Here is a 20,331-nt window from a genome sequence, read left to right as displayed (position 1 = left end):
CTGGGGCACTCGTGCTATCCATTTTCAGCTTAGATGGATTTCTTGTCACACATGCTCCTTGCAGAGATAGCTGATTTCACACTTACTGCTGTCAAGGGTCAGGTCATACATTCCTGTTACCAATGCAATAGCACATCCACTGCCTCATGTATAAAACACTTTTTTACCTTATGGTTGGTGGTGTCTTAGTTGTGTGTCATGTGCTGCAAAGGACCATGTCGGCAACATGGATGTGTCTCATAGCTGTGCTCCTCTGATATTGCCCTTCAAATGTGAAATAGACAGAATATATGTCATTTAACTGTGTGTGATGGTGGCTGTCCATTAATACCCATCAAATGTGATGTGGCTTTTTCAGTATCCTAATCTGTATTTCTGCAATGCTCCATGAGGCTAAACTCTGAATATGATTCCTAGGGATCATGTGATGCATAAAAAATTACCCAGAGCATAATTGAGTGTTTAATGACATATGATAACAAAGTGGTGATGGTGACTATAGTTAGAAGAAGTTTAGTACGATGTGTTGTCTGCGAAGCAATCCTGCAGTTGTGTTTGGATGTTCCCCCTCATTTTCACAGACAGCTTCCTCCTCTTCCTTCTCTTCAGGCATTTGTGGGTCTGGTTCATAGAGGGGAATGTTCCTCCTCACACAAATGTTGTGCAGGTTGGCACAGGTCAAAATGATCTTGCAGACCATTTCAGGGGAATATAGGAGGCTGCCTTCGGTGATGTCCAGGCACCTGAATCTGGACTTCAGGATGCCAAAAGTCCTCTCAACTATGGTGCATGTCCTACAATGTGCCTCATTATAGGCACGCTTTGCTGCTGTGCTTGGGTTTGCATTTGGGGTCATGATCCATGGCTGGATCCCGTAACCCTGATCAGCTGAAAGAGAAAATGAGGGTAAGTATTTGGTTGTTGGTTGCACATTGATTATCACTTTGCATGGCAGTTGTTTTCTTGTATCGTCTGTGACTCATCAGTCTTTGTGGTATTGTGTGGGATCCTAGGCTTCTGTGATGTTCTTTCTGCATTGGGTTGTTTAACTATCAAAACTGGTGTTTGGCTGATTGACCTGATATCAGTGGTATATTTCAAAACTTGCTGTTCAGTGTGTATCTCCCAAGCGTTATGTAATGTTAAAGAAGTGTCCGTGTGCCTTCACTTGAGGTGACATGATACTTCCACACACACAATCGATTCCACTGTGGTGGTAACACGGTTGCACTATATGACGTGAACTTTCCATCCAATTTGACATATATAATTGCAGGTAAAATGCAATAGTGAGGCCCTTTGATTTGGCTAGGTGACAATGAATAACACATCTCCATACGTTGGCAGCACTGAAGTGTTCACAATTGACAATGCACAATTATCCATTGTGTGACAAGTTCTATGCAAAAGTATTTTTGTGCCCTCACTGGATTGGCTCATGTGCAATCGTGTACCTACACTACTGAACTTGCTCCAGGTAAGCTGGCTAACTTGGTTGTGGGGGTAAAGGTTTTAGTTTCAGAAGGTCCATGTGTCTGTCCATCTGTTATGTATATGGGGAATTTTCTCAATCCGTATGTGTAGCAGTGTGCACTTTGCATTAGTGTCACATCCACATGTTTTCATAGCACAGTCCACTTCCTTATTGCTAACTGGACATGTCACCCCTGGAGTGATGTGAGATGTTGGTACTGCCTCAATAATTCCATGTCACCTTCATTAGAGTCAGCATCATCATGCTATGTGGCTCATGGTGTTTGACCTGCAGCAAAACACAATACACACCCCTTACACAGGAGGTATTGGTTGGAAGGGTGTGTGATTGAGTATTATTGATCTGCTATTGAAAGATTCATCTTCCAAATTGTACTGCCAGTTAAGGCCATGTCATTGTCACTATGTGGTTTTACATTGGTCCCGTGTGGCTCTGGAGTAGCATCTCTTGTTATTTGCACCTGTCACTTGTCCACAGTTGCGAATCCCATTAGGTCAGGACATCAAACATGACTACCAGTGTCACAACCTCAGTGTCTTCCTGGCCACGTGTCAATGTAGTGGTGTATGTGTTGTGTGTCCTACAGGGTTGCTGTGCTGTGTGTAAATGACTGGGTTTCTGTACTTACCAAGAAGTAGGCCATTGCCATATCGTCCATCCTGGAAGTGCTGATTGATGGAGCTGTGGTGGAAGAAGTATGAATCATGTACACTTCCAGGATAATTTGCCATGATGTTGGTGAACAATCCACAGTGATCTATAACGGCCTGCACATTGATGGAGTGTGTGTGCTTCCTGTTGTGATATAGATGCTCGGTTTCAGCAGGTGGCACAATCCGTACATGTGTGCAGTCAATGGCACCAAGCATGTGCAGGAAGCCATGAATTTTGATAGAAACCCTGTTTGGTCTCCTGCTGCTTCTGCTGTGTGTTGGGGAAGCTGATGTGGCGGGGTGTGAGGGAGATGATGGCATCAAGTCCCTTGGGAAGGAAGGCAGAGAATGAGGGCTGTGAGATCCCGGCAACCAGGGCACCAGTGGTTTGAAAAGAGCCACTTGCCGACATGTGCAGGACAGCTAGCAGCTTGGTCTCCGGTGGAATGATGTGGGGTGTCTGCAAGCTGGGTGCCAACTGTGGCTCAATGTGGCGCAGCAGCTGCTGTATGGCTTGCCAGTTTAGTCTGTACCTCTGGGTGATGTCATGTTCCCTGAGGCCGTGAAGGGTTGTCCTGGTCCTGAATATCCTCTCCTGCCTTCTGTGTTGCCTTTGGGGTCCCTGTTGGTGTGGTGCTAGCTGCTGTTGTTGCTCCTGTGCTCTGCGTCTCCGTGCATGCTGGATGAATAGCACCTCCATGTCTTCCTTTTTGAGCTCTGATGTTGCTTGTGTGAGTTTTCCATAAGTAGTGGTGTGTTTGCCCCAGTTTAACGCCTGCCCTGACCCAGGCGTAACATTTTGACGCAAATCGGGATTTGCACCATTTTCCGGCTACGCCTCGTATCCGTGCGTCATTTTTGCCCGGTTGGATAAATATGGTGCACTGGTGTTTAAGTCATTTTTTAGACGGGAACGCCTAACTTGCATCTCATTGACGCAAGGCGGTTTCACGCATCCAGAAAATTACGCACACTGGGATATTTTGATGCTAGACGGGTCTAGTGTCAAAATATAAATGTGGTGTTAAGTTTGCGCTGAATTAGCGTAAAAAGAAATGACGCTAATCTGGCACAAAGGGAGTATAAATGTGGGCCTAAAATTTCAAAGAGAGCCCCCGGTCGGTTGACTCCCATTTTCTGGGCACTCTCCTTTGTTCAGTGGGCTTGGGCAGGGCCATCCCTGGTGCAATGTGACAGTCTGACGATTGATACAGGTCATTCTGCCCTACTCCTTTCCTCCTCCAGAGTTAGGAGAAGCAGTTCTAATGGCTAATTTTGTACATGGTCGCCTTTGTTCCTGCTGCTGGGAAAAAGTAACTACTAGGCAAGCCTGGGCTCTGATTCTGAGCTGAGCCGGGAAAGCATGGAGATTCTGAATGATCCACAAGATGTACAGTTATCATTTTGGAAGTTACAAATCTTAACTTGTAAATTCAATGTTATTTTTTTATTTTAACTCTTAACTATAACAGCCCTTTGTAGGAAGGTAGCCTCTTTCTAACATTGTTAACCCTACTTTTGGCCTGTCTGTGAGTATATGTCGGGTGTTTTTTACTGTCTCACTGGGATCCTGCTAGCCAGAACCCCAGTACTAATAGTGAAAACCCTGTTTGTCAGTGGGCTTTATATGTCTCACTGGAACCCTGCTAGCCTGGACCCCAGTGCTCATAGTTTGTGGCCTGTATGTGTATCCCTGTCTAGTGCCTAACTGTGTCACTGAGGCTCTGCTAACCAGAACCTCAGTGCTTATGCTCTCTCTAAAATTGTCACTATAGGTTAGTGACCATTTTTACCAATTCTAATTGGCACACTGGCACACCCTTATAATTCCCTAGTATATGGTACCTAGGTACCCAGGGTATTGTGGTTCCAGGAGATCCCTATGGGCTGCAGCATTTCTTTTGCCACCTATAGGGAGCTCAGACAATTCTTACACAGGACTGCCACTGCAGCCTGAGTGAAATAACATCTACGTTATTTCACAGCCATTTAACACTGCACTTAAGTAACTTATAAGTCACCTATATGTCTAACCCTCACTTGGTGAAGGTTAGGTGCAAAGTTACTAAGTGTGAGGGCACCCTGGCAATAGCCAAGGTGCCCCCACATAGTTCAGGGCAATTGCCCTAGACTTTGTGAGTGCGGGGACACCATTACACACGTTCACTACATGTAGGTCAATACCTATATGTAGCTTCACAATGGTAGCTCCGAATATAGCCATGTAACATGTCTAAGATCATGGAATTGTCCCCCCATGCCAAATCTGGTATTGAGGTGCCAATCCCATGCATCCCTGGGGCTCCAGCATGGACCCCGGGTACTGCCAAACCAGCTCTCTGAGGTTTTCACTGCAGCTACCGCTGCTGCCAACCCACAGATAGGCTTCTGCCCTCCTGGGGTCTGGGCAGCCCAGTCCCTGGAAGGCAGAACAAAGTATTTCCTCTGAGAGAGGGTGTTACACCCTCTCCCCTTGGAAATAGGTGTTAAGTGCCTGAGAGGAGTAGCCTCTCCTGGCTCCTGGGAATGCCTTCAAGGGCACAGATGGTGCCCTCCTTGCATAAACCAGTCTACACCGGTTCAGGGATCCCCCAGCCCCTGCTCTGGCGCAAAACTGGACAAAGGAAAGGGGAGTGACCACTCCCCTATCCATCTCCACCCCAGGGGTGGTGCCCAGAGATCCTCCAGTGTGTCCCAGACCTCTGCCATCTTGAATGCAGAGGTATGAGGGCACAATGGAGACCCCTCCTGATAGGTGCTTACCTGACTAGTTGGCCAATCCTCCTCTGAGGGCTATTTAGGTTATCTCCTGTGGGCTTCTCTGCAGATAATGAATGCAAGAGCTCACCAGAGTTCCTCTGCATCTCCCTCTTCAACTTCTGCCAAGGATCGACCACTGACTGCTCCAGGACACCTGCAAAACTGCAACAAAGTAGCAAGAAGACTACCAGCGACATTGTAGCACATATTCCTGCTGGCTTTCTCGACTTTTCTCATGGTGGTGCAAGCTCTGGGGGCTGTCTGCCTTCACCCTGCACTGGAAGCCATGAAGAAATCTCCTGTGGGTCGACGGAATCTTCCCCCTGCTAACACAGACACCAAACATCTGCTTCACCGGTCCTCTGGGTCCCCTCTCATCGTGACGAGCGTGGTCTCTGGAACACAGGAGCTGGATGAAATTGACCCAGACAGTCCAGTGGTCCATCTGTCCAAATTTGGTGGCAGTAAGTCCTTGCCTCCTCACACCAGACAATAATTCTGTGTACTGCATGAACTGCAGCTGCTAGAGCTTCTGTGCACTTTTGCAAGGAAGCCTTCATGCACAGCACAGCCCAGGTCCCCAGCACTCCGTCCTGCATTGCTCAACTCGCTGAGTTGACCACCGGCTTTGTGGTACCCTCCCTTGTAGTGTTGAGATGACCACTGTGCTCAGTTTTCTTGAACCCATTTTCAAGTTCTTCTGTGGGTGCTGCTTGCTTCTGCATGGGCTCTCTGTGTTGCTGAGTGCCCCCTCTTTCACCTCCTCCAAGGGGCAACCTCCTGGTCTTTCCTGGGCCCAGGCAGCACCCATTTTCTTCAACCATGACCTTTGCGGCTAGCAAGGCTTGTTTGCGGTCCTTCTGTGTGGAAACAACTCTGCATCCTCCAGCATGACATGGAACATCTTCTGTGCAAAGGAGAAGTTCCTGGCATCTTCCCTTGTTGCAGAATCTTCAGCTTCTTCCACCCAGAGGCAGCCATTTTGCACCTTCATCTGGGGTTTAGTGGGCTACTGCCCCCCCGGACACCTTCGTGACACTTGGACTTGGTCCCCTTCCTTTGCAGGTCCTCAGGTCCAGGAATCTGTCTTCAGTGTTTTGCATCTGTTGTAGTCTTTGCAGAATCTACTATCACAACTTTAGTGTGTTTCTGGGGAAGTAGGGTAACTTTACTCCTACTTTTTAGGGTCTTGGGGTGGGGTATCTTGGACACCCTTAGTGGTTTCTTACACTCCTAGTGACCCTCTACACACTACACTAGGCCAGGGGTCCCTAAGTGGTTCGCATTCCACTTTCTTAGTATATGGTTTGTGTCCTAGGCCTATTGCATTCTATTGTATTCTACAGTGTTTGCACTACTTGTCTAACTGTTTACTTACCTGATTTCGATTTGTGTGTATATTTTGTGTATTTTACTTACCCCCTAAGGGAGGATATCCTCTGAGATATTTTTGGCACATTGTCACTAAAAATAAAGTACCTTTATTTTTAGTAACTCTGAGTATTGTGATTCTTATGGTTTAGTCCTATATGATATAAGTGGTATAGTAGGAGCTTTGCATGTCTCATAGTTCAGCCTAAGCTGCTCTGCTCTAGCTACCTCTATCAGCCTAAGCTGCTAGAACACTACTAATCTACTAATAAAGGATAACTAGACCTGGCACAAGGTGTAAGTACCAATAGGTACCCACTATAAACCAGGCCAGCCTCCTACACACTTTTACAGTTTTTTCCACTAAATTGTTGACTTTTATGTGTGTTATTATAAAAACTAACCATAACGTCACTTCACCCTTTGTGTTTCCAGTTAACTTCACAGGGATTTTTCAATCATTTACACCATCCAAGAGTTCCCTGTGCCCAATTTTAACAAAACTGCCTCTATTCAGTGCCTGCACCCAAGTCACCACAGATAGCCAACACCTGCTGTGCATGGCCTCCTTCTCAGGCCGTTCACCATACCATTCCCAGGTGGAAAAATCCTCCTGTGCATGACCTTTGGCCATGTACAGTGGTGGGATGGCCACCGGGACTGGACTGCAGAGAGACCCCTCTCCCACCCTCTTCCACCATCTCCCACCCAAGAGAATGTGACCAACCCTCACTTGTGGTGATTGGCAAAACGCAGTGGCAGTGCACTAAATATTTTTTCATTTTTTTACTGGATTGACAGTTCTATTGTGGAATTTGCAAATCCTCTGTTGAAATAATTTTTATGCTACTTTATGATGTTTTTAGGACAACTTTATTGCCGGTATACCTTTGGGACCCCACATGGGCCTTGAGTCAGGTTAGGGTCGCCCTTACCCTTTATGCCCTATTTTCTTTTTATGTTTCCCAAAACAGTGCTTGTTTCACTGAGTTGAGAAATGGCAGCCACATAGAAATTTTTGTTTGGCAGCCAGTCGGTGATGGAGATGATGGAAGTAAAATCTCCCTAGTCCAATGCTGTTCCATTAGTTTTTAATTGGATTCAGAATTCATCTGTGAATTCACAAATCCCCGGAGGAACCACAAATGAACATCTTACCTTTTCCTTAAATATAACCTGTATTTGTCTATCCTGGATACCTATTAAATGCTACTATTCTGACTAGTGAAGGAATTTCCACCAATTCAAACATAGACACTTCCTTGAGTAAAGTTCTGTTTTCAATTTGTTTTAATTCCATTAAGTCATTTCTTTATCAAGGAGCAAAGACTTCTATGAGACCTAAAACAGGAAATGGCACACTTTGAACCCTCCTTTTTCTTAAGCTATCACTTGAAGGACATATACTGTATAGGCATGTGCGCAGGATGTAATATGCTATTTTCACCATTGCTGAATGTGAGGATTGACCATGATTCTTGAGAGATGAAACTCCGTAACTTGAAGGGCCCTACAAAACTCCGACCACCCAATGTTTCCCCACTAGCCCCAATAAAAGGGCTATCCCACTTCCGAAGCGGGGATCTTATGCCCACACAGGAACAGATCAAACGAGGGTCAATGGAAATCCTCGAGTGGATACATTATGTGGAAAAAAATTAGGGATAGCCTAAGTGCGAAGGGCACAGATGGGGTGGAAAAGACTCAGCAGTTAAAGGATTAAGAGTATTTCTTTAATGTTCATTCATTCATTTTTTGTTATGAACTTTGTGAAGTTGTCAGTCACACTTACCTTGACAAAGGCTCCATGGAGACAAAACACATCAGATGTAATTAATAATAAATAGGCTTTCATTGCATAAATCCTGGAATATATGGGTTAGCACCCATGACAGAGCAGTGGGAGGCTAGTGAAAGCACTAATTTTCTGCAAGGACTGGTGAGGAATATATGCATATATATTCATTCACTGAAAATAAAGCAAAGGTTAATGTAACATTATACTAAAGTGAAAGGTTCAGTAAGAACATAACAATTTAAACACTAAAATAACACAGAAATTCACACGTTATAGTTATGGTTATCTCAAGTAACTATAACTCAGGCCCTAGGATAGCTATAATTCACACCCCCACCATGCACAGTTGTATCAACCATAATTTCATTGCAAATGGTGAAGTGATCTTAACAATGAAGTCATAGAAGATGTCATGTTTGATATAATATCTAAGGTAACTAGCAGTGCATGATGAGGGCACAAGTTCAACTATAACAGCCGAATTTCTGTGGTTTTGTGCATGTTTTTTAAAATTCTATTTCTTAACTAGAACGTCCCTGTAGCGTCTGTTTTTTCAGTAAATTTCCATGTTTTTTTCACATAAAGTAATTTTAATTACTTTACTTTAACCTGTAGGGTGCCTTGGACGAGGTGATCTCGTCCAAGGCACCAGTTCCCGGGTGCCTTGGACGAGATCACCTCGTCCTGCACCCGGGACACAGGGGGAGCGCTAGCGATCCCCCCATTGCCCCCCACCCACACCCCCGGTCATGGATGGAAGGGGAATCCCTTCCCCTTCCACCCCAACCCCCCCCGGCAATCTGATGACGTCAGCGCGCTCACAGCGCGCCGACGTCATCAAGTATTGCCGGGACGCCCAGGAAGCCATTTGCTTCCAGCGTGGCGAGGGAAGAGGACTTCCTTCAGGTAAGTCCTTCCCTTTTTAGGGGTTTGGGGGGGGAACAGACAAGGGTTTTTCCTTTCACCTTGTGTCTGTTTTTACTGGATTCCTGGCCCGCAATCGTGGAGCAGGAATCCTCACTAACAAACAGGTTTTTTTTATTTTATTAGATTTTGGGAGCGACCCCTTGGGCAAGGGTCGCTCCCCTGGGGGGCTCTTTTATTCCGTATTTCGGCCTCCCGGGGGCAGAGCGACCACATTTTTGGCCGATCTGCCCCGGGGGGGGGGGGGGGGTCAAAACCACTAGACACCAGGGATTTAAGTTTGTACATTTATTTTGGGAGTGACCCCTTGGGCAAAGGTCGCTCCCCTGGGGGGCTATTTTATTTTGTATTTCGCCCCCCGGGGCAGATCGGCAGGATTTTCGGCTGATCGTCCTCCGGGGGGGGGGGGGGTTTAAACCACTAGACACCAGGTATTTGCGTTTGTACATTTATTTTAGGAGCGACCCCTTGGGCAAGGGTCGCTCCCTTGGGCAAGCAGATCGGCCAATTTCTTTTACGCCCATCTGCCCCCAAGTGGGGCAGAATCCACTTAGACACCAGGGATCGTGTGCGTGTTTTGTGTGTGTGGGGGGGCGGCACCTTTGGCAAGGGTCCCCCCCCCAAAGGGGGCTCATTAGTGATGGCCATTTCTGCCCACCTTTGAGGCAGATCAGCCTATTTTTGTTACACCCATCTGCTCCCAAGGGGGGCAGAAGGCACCAAGATGTCAGAGATTTTTTTTTTGGTTTCCTTTGTTTTATTTGTGCTGGGGGTACCCCCTTTCACCCCCTTTGGCAAGGGCCGCCCCCCCCCAAAAAGGGTACAGAGTTGTTGGCCATTTTTGCACCATTTGGGGGCAGATCAGCCTATTTTCATTAGGCCCATCTGCCTCCTAGTGGGGCAGAAGCCACTTAGGCACCAGGGACAATTTCTAAGTTCTTGGTGGCGGGGTGTTTGTCAACTGGCGAAGTATTTGTATTTGTGATTATAACAGTTTATTTCTTATTTTTGTTCTAGTTAAAAGCTTTTGCTTCCTTTGCTGTGGATCCTTGCGGTTTTGGCAGTAGTTGTCCTGCGGTTTGCATAGTTGCATGTTTTAGGTAAGTGAAAGAAATTTACTCCAAAGGAGTATTGTTGACATGCATGAATAACATGTTTGTAGGTGGTGTACTAAATGCAGTATTGTGTGTGAAATTGTTCTTAGATTTGAGCACAATGATATTTGTGTTGTCATATGTCTAACTTGCTTTTTTCTTTTTTCTTTTTAGTGGGATATCATTGGTGATTGCTGTGTCTGTGCAGAGTATTTGCTGGTGAGTAGCTTTTTCAGGCAAGTGAGTGGTATAGTTTTTAAGTACATTACCCTTTGTGATAAAGCTACACTTTGTTTATTACTTATTTTAGTGCTAGTTGTTGTTGGCAATCCATTTGTTGTTAGTGAGGATCATGGCTAGCTGCAGAGTGACTGCTCAGCAGGTTGTTGGCATGCTCTTTGAGTCGTCTTCAGACCATGATTACAAGACTGACTCTGCATCTGAGGCCGTGGAGGAAGTGAGAGATTCTGGCAGTGAGTTTTCTGTCCGAGAGTATTCTTCTGATGAGGAAGCTACTCTCAGTGCAGATTAAGGGCCTGTTTCAGAGGAGGACATTGATGTGCCAAGAGTGCAGCAGCGTGGGGCTGAAGGGTTTCCCATTAGAAGACCTGACACCTGGATTGCCCCAAACATGGAGCAGCCACAGATACCTGCATTTACTGGTCTCCCAGGGTGTAGAGTGAATAAGGAAAACTTTTTGCCTGTCCATTTCTTTCACTTGTTTATGGACGATGTATTTTTGGAAAAGATTGTGGAGCAGACTAATTTGTATGCAGAGCAATATTTGAGGGACAACGCTGCCAGACTTAGGCCTCAGTCTAGAGCTACTCAGTGGGTTCCCACATATCTGGAAGAGATGAAAAAGTTTTTAGGTTTGACTTTTTTGATGGGGTTGATCAGGAAGCCATCACTGGCTTCTTATTGGTCTACTAGTCCCTTGATGGCAACGGCTATGTTTCCTGGAACTATGACACGTAATCTCTATTTCGTATGCTGCAGTTTGTAGACAATGCTTTAGCCTTTCCACGAGATCACCCTGATTGTGACTGTCTTTTTGAGATTAGGCCTGTCCTTGACCATTTTGTAGATCGGTTTTCAGAGGTCTATGTTCCAGGCAAAGAGATAAGTGTGGACGAGTCTTTGGTCCTTTTCAAGGGGCGTTTAGTTTTTAAGCAGTACATTCCTATTAAGAGGACATGGTATGGAATAAATTGTATATGCTGTCAGAAAGCAGTACAGGATATGTGTATAATTTCCGGGTCTACACTGGTAGGGATTCCAGTATTGACCCTCCTGGTTGTCCGCCCACTTTTGGAGTTAGCGAAAAAATTGTGTGGGAACTTGGTAGACGACTGTTTAACAAAGGTCACCATTTGTACATAGATAATTTCTACACTGGAGTGCAGTTGTTCAAGGAGTTGTTTAGAGTGGACACTGTTGCTTGTGGCACAATCCATTCTAACCAGAAAGGCTATCCAAGGGAGCTTGTCTTTAAAGACTTGAGAGGGGACAGTGCAGTACCATGCGGAATAATGAGCTGCTAGCTCTGAAATTTTCAGACAGGAGGGATGTGTACATGCTATCTACCATCCATGATGAGAGTACTTCCCCTGTGAATGTCTGGGGTCAGGTTGCGGAAGTGCGCAAACCTGCGTGCATTTTGGACTACAATAGGCACATGGGTGGTGTTGATAGAGTAGATATAAAAAGTTGGCCCTACATTTATTTCATTTAGCAACTTTTAATGCTTATATTGTGTTCAAGGATTGTTCAACTGAGTCAAGGCTGACATTTTTTAAATTTCAGGAGTGGTGGAACGGGCAAGAGTTCCTAAAGTAGAAGTGGTGGAGGAAGTGGCTAGATTGAAAGATCGCCACTTTCCAGATCACATTCCTCCCACTCCCAAAAAAGACTTGTCCACAAAGAAATGTATAGTATGTGCCCGGAGATCAATCCAGAGGGAGAGCTGTATGTACTGCCCCGAATGCCCTTCAAAGCCTGGGCTGTGTGTGCCTGGCTGTTTTAGAAGTTACCACACAAGGAAACTTTTTTGGGAAATACTGTGAGCGTAAACTGCCTGTTTTATATTTTCATATGTTCAGGTTCATGGTTGGCATTACTGTCATGTATTTGGTTAGAGCTTTTGTGTTTGTAGTTTTGGATTTATTTTATAATTAGTTAGTGGTTTCTTTGTTTTTTATAACCAAAAGAAAAGTGATGTGCATGGGGTGACGCTTGGCTGGCAGTGTGCGTGGGGTGGCGCTTAGCTGGCAGTATGGGTGGGGTGGCGCTTGGCTGGCGGTATGGGTGGGATGGTGTTTGGCTGGTGGTGTGCTTGGGGTGGCGCTTGGCTAGCGGTTTGGGTGGGGTGGCACTTGGCTGGCAGTGTGCTTGGGGTGGCGCTTGGCTGGTGGTATGGGTGGGGTTGCGCTTGGCTGGCAGTGTGCTTGGGGTGGCGCTTGGCTTGGGGTGGTGCTTGGCTGGCGGTATGGGTGGGGTGGCGCTTGGCTGGCGGTGTGTGTGGAGTGGCGATTGGCTGGCTGTATGGGTGGGGTGGCGCTTGGCTGATGGTGTCTTTGGGGTGGAGCTTGTCTGGCGGTATGGGTGGGGTGGCGCTTGGCTAGCGGTGCCAGCTAAACGCCAGTCCACACACTCATCAGCTGGTGTGATTGCTGTATCAGGCATGTGGGCGTATGAAAGTGATGGGCCCTTGACTGGCGCTGTCTGTCGATGCGAGTGTTATAATGTGCTGGGCCCGCGGCTGGCGGTGTGAATGGTCTTGTGCATGTCATGTATGAAAGGTTTGTGAATGGACTGTAAAGCGGTTGGTGCCTTGCTGTGGCTTTACAGCTCAAAAGCTGTGAGTCATTGGTTCAGTTTTTTGGCCTTTCAGTTATTACCAGTGCATTTCACTTTTGTGAAATCTCTTGTTAATAAAATTTGATCTACTGAACCATCACTCACCCTTGTGCCAAATCCAACTGGTATGTGTGGTACAAATGACAAACCCTGGTCCGCTGTATTCAGGCGTTGCAGCACACTTGTGACACGCTAGGTGTCTCAGGTGGGACCCCGATGATGAAGCATGCCACCAACTTGGTTGGTGGGTGAGGGGTCTTTTTCACATAACCTAAGTGCGTTTCTTATCACAATTTTAGTGTTTGGCACATCACAGACGTATGTGGACACATCAAAATGATATATTACAAAACTACCTGTGTTTGGGAGGGAGGGGGCACCTATGTTTTTGGTCCTGGGTGCGGCCTTCATCTAGGGAAACCTACCAAACTCAGACATGTTTTAAAACTAGACACCCCAAGGAGTCCAGGGAGGTGTGGCTTGCACGGATCCCCCAACATTTTCTTACCCAGACTCCTCTGCAAACCTCGAAATTTGATTAAAAAAGCATATTTTCCTGACTTTTGTTTGTACGATCACTGCTCCAGCACAAAATTCCTTATCCCCAGCATTCCCCTCAGTCTCCCAAGTCAAATGACACCATACTTGTGTGGGTCCCCAAAGCAGAGTCAGCCTAAAGATGTATAAAAGAAGAATATGTGCTTCTCAACTCGCTGTGCTATCCCCATAATCTCTCTAAGTTTTTCGCCTTTTTCTGTTGCAGGCACCTGGCCCACCCAAACAAGAGAGGTATCATTTTTATCGGGAGACTTGGGGGAACGCTGGGTGGAAGGATATTTGTGGCTCCTCTCAGATTCCAGAACTTTCTGTCACCGAAATGTGAGGAAAACCAGTTTTTTTAGCCAAATGTTGAGGTTTGCAAAGGATTCTGGGTAACAGAACTTGGTCAGAGCTCCACAAGTCACCCCATCTTGGATTCCCCTAGGTCTCTAGTTTTAAAATATTCACAGGTTTGGTAGGTATCCCTAGGTGCCAGCTGTGCAAGAGGCCAAAATCTACAGGTAGGCACTTTGCAAAAAACACCTTTGTTTTCTGTCAAAACATGGGATGTGTCCACGTTGTGTTTTGGGGTGTTTCCTGTCGCGGGCGCTAGGCCTACCCACACAAGTGAGGTATCATTTTTATCGGGAGACTTGGGGGAATGCTGGGAGGAAGGAAATTTGTGGCTCCTCTCAGATTCCAGAACTTTCTGTCACCGAAATATGAGGAAAACCTGTTTTTTTATCCAACTTTTGAGGTTTGCAAAGGATTCTGGGTAACAGAACCTGGTCAGAGCTCCACTATTCACCCCATCTTGGCTTCTCCTAGGTCTCTAGTTTTCAAAAATGCACAGGTTTGGTAGGTTTCCCTAGGTGCCGGCTGAGCAAGAGGCCAAAATCTACAGGTAGGCACTTTGCAAAAAACACCTTTGTTTTCTGTCAAAAAATGGGATGTGTCCACCTTGTGTTTTGGGGCATTTCCTGTCGCGGGCACTAGGCCTACCCACACAAGTGAGGTATCATTTTTATCGGGAGACTTGGGGGAACACTGGGTTGAAGGACATTTGTGGCTCCTCTCAGATTCCAGAACTTTTTGTCACCGAAATGTGAGGAAAACCTGTTTTTTTAGCCACATTTTGAGGTTTGCAAAGGATTCCGGGTAACAGAACCTGGTCAGAGCCCTACAAGTCACCCCATCTTGGATTCCCCTAGGTCTCTAGTTTTCAAAAATGCACAGGTATGGTAGGTTTCCCTAGGTGCCGGCTGAGCAAGAGGCCAAAATCTACAGGTAGGCAGTTTGCAAAAAACACCTTTGTTTTCTGTCAAAAAATGGGATGTGTCCACGTTGTGTTTTGGGGCATTTCCTGTCGCGGGCGCTAGGCCTACCCACCCAAGTGAGGTATCATTTTTATCGGGAGACTTGGGGGAACGCTGGGTGGAAGGATGTTTGTGGCTCCTCTCAGATTCCAGAACTTTCTGTCACCGAAATATGAGGAAAACCTGTTTTTTTATCCAACTTTTGAGGTTTGCAAAGGATTCTGGGTAACAGAACCTGGTCAGAGCTCCACTATTCACCCCATCTTGGCTTCCCCTAGGTCTCTAGTTTTCAAAAATGCACAGGTGTGGTAGGTTTCCCTTGGTGCTGGCTGAGCAAGAGGCCAAAATCTACAGGTAGGCAGTTTGCAAAAAACACCTCTGTTTTCTGTCAAAAAATGGGATGTGTCCACTTTGTGTTTTGGGGCATTTCCTGTCGCCGGCGCTAGGCCTACCCACACAAGTGAAGTATCATTTTTATCGGGAGACTATGGGGAACGCTCGGTGGAAGTAAGTTTGTGGCTCCTCTCAGATTCCAGAACTTTCTGTCACCGAAATGTGAGGAAAACCTGTTTTTTTAGCCAAAGTTTGAGGTTTGCAAAGGATTCTGGGTAACAGAACCTGGTAAGAGCCCCACAAGTCACCCATCTTGGATTCCCCTAGGTCTTTAGTTATCAAAAATGCACATGTTTGGTAGGTTTCCCTAGGTGTCGGCTGAGCTAGAGGCCAAAATCTACAGGTAGGCACTTTGCAAAAAAAAAAAAAAAACACCTCTGTTTTCTGTCAAAAAAGGGATGTGTCCACGTTGTGTTTTGGGGCATTTCCTTTCGCCGGCGCTAGGCCTACCCACACAAGTGAGGTATCATTTTTATCGGGAGACTTGGGGGAACATAGAATAGCAAAACAAGTGTAATTGCCCCTTGTCTTTCTCTACAGTTTTTCCTTCCAAATATAAGAGAGTTTGTAAAAACGACGTCTATTTGAGAAATGCCCTGTAATTCACATGCTAGTATGGGCACCCCGAAATTCAGAGATGTGCAAATAACCACTGCTCCTCAACACCTTATCTTGTACCCATTTTGGAAATACAAAGGTTTTCTTGATAGCTATTTTTCACTCTTTATATTTCAGCAAATGAATTGCTGTATACCCGGTATAGAATGAAAACCCACTGCAGGGTGCAGCTCATTTATTGGCTCTCGGTACCTAGGGTTCTTAATGAACTTACAAGCCCTATACATCCCTGCAACCAGAAGAGTCAAGCGGACGTAACAGTATATTGCTTTCAAAAATCTGACATTGCAGGAAAAAGTTATAGAGTAAAACGTGGAGAAAAATTGCTGTTTTTTTCACCTCAATTTCAATATTGTTTTTTTCAGTTGTTATTTTCTGTAGGAAACCCTTGTAGGATCTACACAAATTACCCCTTGCTGAATTCAGAATTTTGTCTACTTTTCAGAAATGTTTAGGTTTCTGGGATCCAGCTTTGGTTTCACACCCATTTCTGTCACTGACTGGAAGGAGGCTGAAAGCACAAAAAAAACGTAAAAATGGGGTATGTCCCAGTAAAATGCCAAAATTGTGTTGAAAAATTGGGTTTTCTGATTCAAGTCTGCCTGTTCCTGAAAGTTTGTGAGTTGGTGATTTTAGCACCGCAAACCCTTTGTTGATGCCATTCTCAGGGGAAAAACCACAAGCCTTCTTCTGCAGCCCCTTTTTCCCATTTAAAAAAATAATAAAAAAATCACTGTATTTTGGCTAATTTCTTGGCCTCCTTCAGGGAAACCCACAAAGTCTGGGTACCTCTATAATCCCTAGGACGTTGGAAAAAAAGGATGCAATTTGGCGTGGATAGCTTAAGTGGAGAAAAAGTTATGAGGGCCTAAGCGAGAACTATTCCAAATAGGCAAAAAAAGGCCTGGCACAGGAGGGGGAAAAGGCCTGGCAGCGAAGCGGTTAATCCAACCACCATCACACAAGGCTTTTAGATTGGTGTGGCAGGGGTTGGCTGCAGGGTCTGTGGCCAAGCCTCTATACTACCTAATCCCACGCCACACACGGGTGAAGGTCATGGGAAGTGGGGCGCGAGTTATAGTTACCTTAGACCGTGAGTTATAGTTACTTTAAATAACTAAATATAACTGCTGAAGTTCTATGGTTTTATGCAAGCGAACCTAACTATAATATCCCTGTAATCTTTGTTTTTTAAGGGAATTTTATATATATATATATATATATATATATATATATATATATATTTATAGAGATATATCACCATATCACCTGCTGGCGGTCACCAGTGGTTAGTTATAGTTAGGATCTAGTTTCTATAGAAAGAGGATTTTTTTGTTTTGCCTATAACGTTGGCACCGCTTGATAAGTCTTCACAAAATTTTCAAAGCATATACTTTGCTAAGTTCAACTTCTGTCTATGGGGTGAACTTAACGCATGTTCCTCACTCATTTTTCATAGTACCTTTAATCACACATCCAGCCTGAACCACTGAATGAATTACACCAAATTTGGTAAATAGATAGATTCTGTTCAACAGATAATTTTAGTGATTTGGTGCAAATCCATTCAGTAGTTTTGGAAAAATTTAAGGGCAAAAAATATAGATATATAGGGACACAGATCCTCAGCGGATCCTTCACAATATCAACGGATCCACCCACACAGTATTGCAGGGCCCAGTGTGAATCCGCGGATGGATCCGTGGAGCTTGAAAAATATCAAATGAAAAAAACAAGTAAATTCTAACATAGATACTCTGACATTCAGTATTATACACAGAGAGACACACTCACACCCAGACTGACATGCAGGCAGACACTGTCCTACCCACTCTCACACCTACAGAGATGCTGTTACATCTACTGTCACATGTAGACAGATACTCTCACACTCATTCTCACACTCCAAGAGACACTCTCACACCCACCCTCGCATCCAGGCAGATCCTGCCAGACTCCCACTTACACCCAGACATAGACTCTCATGCTCAGTCTCACACTAAAGTAGAGACTCTCACATGTAGTGTCAAACCCAGAGATGCACTCTGATGCTTACCCTCTCATCTAGACAGCTACTCTTACACTCAGTCTGACATCCAGACAGACACTGTTGCATCCATAAAAGTGTTTTTTTCCGTTTACTAGATCCGCTGAGCCATTTGTGGGTCTGAGCGAGATTTGAAAAAAAAGAAGTGCATGAATAGAAATATATATGTATATGGGTAATCGATTGGCTTTGAAAAGAGCCTTTGTGTTGACGATGTGCATGTGATTACTTCACATGATAAAGCATACAGACCCTCATTACGACCCTGGCAGTCGGTGATAAAGTGGCAAATCATGACCTTGGCGGTGATATCTCCGAAAGACAGCCAATGTATCACACCGACCGCCAGGGCAGAAACAACAGCCACCACGGTGGGAGCCGCCTACAGCCAGGCAGAAGACAAAGTACCGCCCACCATATTATGACATGCCAAACCGCAATGTTTTCTGGGGCAGTAACAACACCATCAAAAGCCTTGTGGAAACAGAGCCCAGAACTGAAAGGACTCACCATTGGAGACAAAGGGAAGAACCACGCTGCCATGGAACCAGAAGTCTTTCCGATGATCTTCTATGTTATACTCCACCACGAACACCAACGCTGGCGAAGACGACGACGGTGAGTACAGCCACCTAGCACACAAGGGAGGGGGGAGGAAAACAATACACACACACACAATACACACCCCAGACATACACACCATACACACAACCAGCTACACCAAAAAAATAATGTATCCCTGTAAATCGGCTGAATAATGCAAGGACAACAGGAATTGACTGAAGTGATTTTAATAAGATCAACATCAAAATTAATAATTTGATTTGGCAATGCAACAGATATGTACAAATGTACAAAAAAGGGACACTGCCCAGTCCTCAGTTCACAGGGGCCACATGGTCACAGGGCAATGTCCAAGGCCCCACTTATTCCCTGCACCACTACGGCGAGAACACTGCAGGGCCATCAGTTGGCCAATAGGCAGGCATCTCAGGGGGAGGGGGTTCACCTCAGCCGGATGCGGAAACAAGACCACTGGTTCTGGAGGGGGCAACATGCCCTGTGCTTGGTCCTGGGAAAAGCAAGGCCACAGTCTCTCGGGTGGGTGACTTGCCCACTGGTTCTGGAGAGGGCAACATGCCCTGTGCTTGGTTCTGGGGAGTGCAAGGTGACAGTCTCTCGAGTGGGTGACTTGCTCACTGGTTCTGGAGGGGGCAACATGCCCTGCTCTTGGTCCTGGGAAGTGCAAGGCTACAGTCTCTCGGGTGGGTGATTTGCCCACTGGTTCTGGAGGGGGCAACATGCCAGGTGCTTGGTCCTGGGGAGTGCAAGGCCACAATGTCTCAGATGGGTGAATACCCCACTGGTTCTGGTGGGGGCAGGACGTACAGCAGCCCATGGAGGCCGGATCATATGGCGTCCGCCGGCAGTGACGGCAGCACTGTGGTGGTTGTGGGAGGCTCCTGCTCAGCCCCTGCACAGTCCGATGGCTGCACTGTGGTGGTTGCGGAAGGCTCTTGCTCAGCTTCTGCACCCTCTGATGGCTGCACTGTTGTGGTGGTGGTTGTGGGAGGCTCCTGCTCAGCCCTTGCACCCTCCGGTGGCTGAACAGTGGTGGTGGTTGTGGGAGGTTCATGCTCAGCCCCTGCACCCTCCGATGGCTGCACTGTGGTGATGGTGGTTGTGGGAGACTCATGCTCAGCCCCTGCACTCACTGATGGCTGCGCAATCATGGCTGGCGGTGGGGGCTCTGTGACAGCTGGTGGTGCAGGCTCCTTCCCCTTCTTTGTGGCTGGTGCAGGCTCCTTCCCCTTTCTGCTGGCTGGTGCAAGCTCCTTCCCCTTTCTTCTGGCTGGTGCGGGCTCCTTCTCCTTTCTGCTAGCTGGTGCAGGCTCCTTCCCTTTTCTGCTGGTTGGTGCAGGCTCCTTCCCCTTCAGTATTTTTGGCCTGGAATGCTTTCCACCATGAGTAGGTGCTGATGAAACTGGGCCAGTGGACTGTTTGGCTGAGGTGCTTGACAGGGTTCTTGATACGTGCAGGATGTGGGGGGAGGAGTAGGGAAGAGGTGGAGAGGAAAAGCTTTTTAGGGACATTGGGGCAGGAAGAGAGAGAAGAAATAGGAGTGGAGGATGAGGGAGTGGTTGTTGGAGGTGTTTGTCTGCTGGATTTCGGTGCAGGTGCATGGGTTGTATGCTGTTGTGAGGTGGATGGCTGATAAGTGTCTGAGTGCTTGCATTTGTGTACTTTGGGGGGGACAGACACAGTGGGAGAGGACACAGGGGACGTGTGCATGGATGTTGTGAAGGTGTCTGCCAGAGAGGTGTGTGTTCTGCTTGGTGTGGTGATGATGCAGGTAGTGGATGATGATGTAGTGCATGCAGGTGTGAGTATGGGCGTAACTGGGTGGGAGCTGGAGGAGAAGGGGAGACTGTGGAAATAGTGGATGTTGTTGTGTCTGCAACT

The sequence above is a fragment of the Pleurodeles waltl genome, chromosome 4_1 (genome assembly GCF_031143425.1).
Source record: "Pleurodeles waltl isolate 20211129_DDA chromosome 4_1, aPleWal1.hap1.20221129, whole genome shotgun sequence".
Lineage (NCBI taxonomy): Eukaryota > Metazoa > Chordata > Amphibia > Caudata > Salamandridae > Pleurodeles > Pleurodeles waltl.
This window is presented reverse-complemented; position numbering follows the sequence as displayed.